General features: G+C 50.6%; 1 protein-coding gene across 1 annotated transcript in view; it reads left to right on the forward strand.

Annotated features, from left to right (window-relative positions):
• The window catches only part of CTBP2 (C-terminal binding protein 2), a gene marked incomplete at its 5' end in the record, with an annotated part of 44,066 nt that overhangs the window by 28,718 nt on the left and 11,746 nt on the right, over positions 1 to 3,602 (forward strand).

Consider the following 3,602-nt stretch of genomic DNA (forward strand, 5'->3'; position numbering starts at 1 on the left):
CCGCTGAATTTGGGAGGGAGAGCTGATCCCACCCCAGCCCCAAGGAGAGCTGCTCCGCTGCCTCCTGCCCGCGCCAGCTCCGCTCCCCGCGCGTGGGAAGGCAACGATGGGCTTGGGTTACATCGGCCTCCGCGGTGGAGTGAGCCCGGTGGTTTTGCAACGCGTGGCAGAGCGAAAGGGTTAACGGCTGCGATGTTTTATCAGAATTGAGCTGGGGGAGTGGCTGGTTGTTTAATTACTTTCTGATCCGTGGCATACCTCGTTCTTAATGAAGCAATCCCACGCCGAACAAACATGCTGTACGAGCTTGGGTGAAAAGAAAAGTGGGCTGACTTTAGCTTGGTTTTGTCAGCCCGAATGTTTTAGTTTGAATGTGTTTATGCGGGAGGTGGGAAGCAGGACGGTGAAGAATAGATGCAGGGTGGTGGAGAGGCAACGAGAGAGGCAGGCGAGGAAAATACACCGCAGTTTAAGTTGCAAACCTGCCAGTGGTTTTTATTAAAACGTAATTTCCATACATGATGCGCTTCATCTCGTATTGATTTGCTTCAAAACTTTCCTTGTCAAGCCAAAGGAAATTCCCTCATTGCAGTAGGAGAAATGAGAGATTTTCCTCTGACTGCCTCACGGTTTCCAGCCAGCATTCATCCTCGGCGACTGCACTTCGGTATGCAGGCGAGGGTGACATGCCTAAGAATCCTGTGTCATCGTGCACAATTACATCCCTAATCCCAAGCAAAGACACAGATGCTGTTTCAAAAAAAAAAAAAAAAAAAAAACACCACACTGTGTTTCGTTTGACTTTCAAAGAAGCTTATGTAATGGCAGCATAATAAAACCGTTATTTTGGGGCTCGGATTAAATGTCAAAGTTTCAGATAACCCGTGGTTTCGTCTTCCACGTGCCGTGCCCGCAGGAAGCCGCAGCCAGCCCCCGTGTGCTCGCTGCTCTGCCTGAGGATGGTCCTGGTCCTCGGTGGGCACCCAGCTCCGAGCTCAGCTTATCCAGACAGAGGCGTACGGCTCCGTGGCGTGGGGACGGGGATGGTGACCGCCGGGGCTGGGACCACCACGGCCACCTTGCCCCTGTGTCTGATTCCTTTTTATTTACAGTTGCAGTGTGAGGCTGATAGGTGATGCTCTAAGCCTTGGAGATCATACACGTTAGTAAGCGTTTAAGTCAGTGTTATAATTCACTCGCTTGTTAACCTGAGAAAATAATCTAGCTGTGGTACTGTGGTATAGTGCTTCACATAAGGATTGTGTAAGCGCTCTGAGATTTGTACGTGGCTTTATTCTTGCTTATCTGCTTATGGCAAGCTTCTTTCAGTTACCCAAATCGTCTCGGTGCTCTACCCTGCCTACTGACACAGTTACACTTCCATCTGGATGAAATGCACTCAAACATAATGCATTACTTCCAGTACATGCTGATGGAGATCTCGGTAGGAAAGATGGAGAGAAAGACCTATACCAAAAACATTCACGTGTAATGCTGAAAATCTTCGGTCAGGCCTGTTGGGTTGGTTCGTTCTTCATTTCTTAGAGCAGACTCAATAAAACAGGAACAGAGAGCCGTTAAAACCACTCCATTAAACCCGCCTGTTTCCATGGGGTTATTTTTTTCCCATGTACAATAAATGTAACTACGTCCTGTCCCGCGTTTCATACACAGCAGTGTAGATCCCTCCCGAGGGCGATGCTCTTGGTGCCAGCGCGGTCTGGGAGGCATCGCTTTGGCCCATAGCGCCGGTGTCTGTCACATACACGTCAGCTGGTGGAGATCTTGCTAATACTTTACCCAACAGCAATCTGGACAAAAAGGCACATTTAATTTTCCCTTAAAAAAGGGGAAAAAAAAAAAAGAAAGAAGTCAGTGCATTGCCCTTCTCATTAGTTTCTTTCCCTCATTGTCGTTGTTCCAGCACGTGGGACTGCAGTGACACGATTCCTGGCGCTGCCCGCAGTCCAGAGGGCTGGAGCGGTACCCAGCCCTGCGTGCGAGGGCCAGCGAAGGAGCCTCCCGCTCTCAACTATAGTCCGACTTACTCAAACAGTGCCACAGACAGTAGCATTTATTCTGTAATACTCCGTGTGAGATATTTGAACCCCCAAAATACCCCAGAACAACTCGGTGGAGTTCCCTCAGCCAAGCCCCGTGCTTGTCCAGCTCACCAGCATCAGCAATTTCACTGCAGGTAGTGATAACTGCGATGCAGAGTGGCAGGGAAAAACCCTCGGACCCAGAAGTGGGGAAGGCATTGGCTGTGCCGGTTAGCTCCGCAATAAAAGGGGCACACACCTGCTGGGCTTACAGGCCATACAGATGTTGGCTGGTAGCCCTAAAAGGGTCTTGTGCAGAAGGGGGGGTTTGGTAAGGAGAGGGGCTTCTCTGAGGCTGCTAGTGAGGGGGTTTGAGGGTTCAAACCCAAACCCTCCAGGCCTGGCCGTCTCATGGTGCGGCAGCAGAAATAAATCGCCACTTTGGGCCCAGAACACCTGCTCCCCCACCTACGCTTTTCCCAGAAACTGCACAGGTAGCCAGAAAAGATAGCCGAGATATTTTGTATGGTCCTAATGTAATAAATGCCCTTACTGAGTGGTAGCTGGAGGTGTAGAAATTTCTAAAAGTGACTTGTGCAAAAATGAACCAGGTAATCCCCAGCAGAGCAATAAATAAGAGATAAAAACCCAGCTTCTGCGGCCCTTGGTGGTGATCGTTCCTTTCCTCACCTCCGCCTGGAGAACACGTTGTTGTGAAATGAGAAAAAAGCCACACAACAGAACGGAGCCCTCAATACACGTATTTTCAGGGGAGCAGCCCATGGCGAGGTGTGTGTAAGCGCGAGAAGAGCGATGTCCTGCACTGGCACGAGTGCGATCGCTGCCACGACGGAGCGGGGTCTGCAACCGTTCCATCCCTTATATGCTGGCCCTTCCTGCTGGCTCCAGCCACACATCCCAGAGCATCCTGCGGGATGCAGGGATAGACCAGGTTTGGTTTTACAAAGTAAGCTGAGCTTTGCCATTCTCACCTTGAAGGCTTTTGGTAGTTGGTAACACAACAGAATATAGGCCTGCATGCTAGAGAGGTGTCCTGCTCTTTCTGTGCTTTCCCAGTAATCTTTTTCTTAGTAGATGTCTGTTTGGACTTGTCCTTCTGAGGTGGTCAAAATGGTAAAGTCATTCCTTAAAAAAACCGAGTGCCAGCATATGTCTGCGGAACGAAATCCCAGCCCTCCTGCGGGCAGGGGGAAAAAATGACTGCTGGCTTGGGTTTCGCTCCCAAGATGGAAAAATAAAATGGTTGAAGAGGCCGACAGCTCTGGCTTAGGCGGTTTGGTTGAAACGCGACGTGTGTCGGTGAGGATGGGCACGGCGGAGATACACCCCCGTAAAGTCACAGGTGGCTGAAATGAGGTTGTCCATACCCATCCTGCGAGCAAGCCTCGCTGCGTTTTCTCTCCAGCCGGGGCAAAACCACAGCCGTACTCCCAGAGAGAAAGCTGGTCCTTGTGCTAAACTTTGCACTGCGTTGCCATCATCCCCTGAAATTTGTTGTGCAAGCTGAAACCGTGTGACGCTGCCCCGACACGTGAACCA

This window comes from Cariama cristata, unplaced genomic scaffold, assembly GCF_000690535.1.
Source record: "Cariama cristata isolate BGI_N322 unplaced genomic scaffold, ASM69053v1 scaffold9034, whole genome shotgun sequence".
Classification (NCBI taxonomy): Eukaryota; Metazoa; Chordata; class Aves; order Cariamiformes; family Cariamidae; genus Cariama; species Cariama cristata.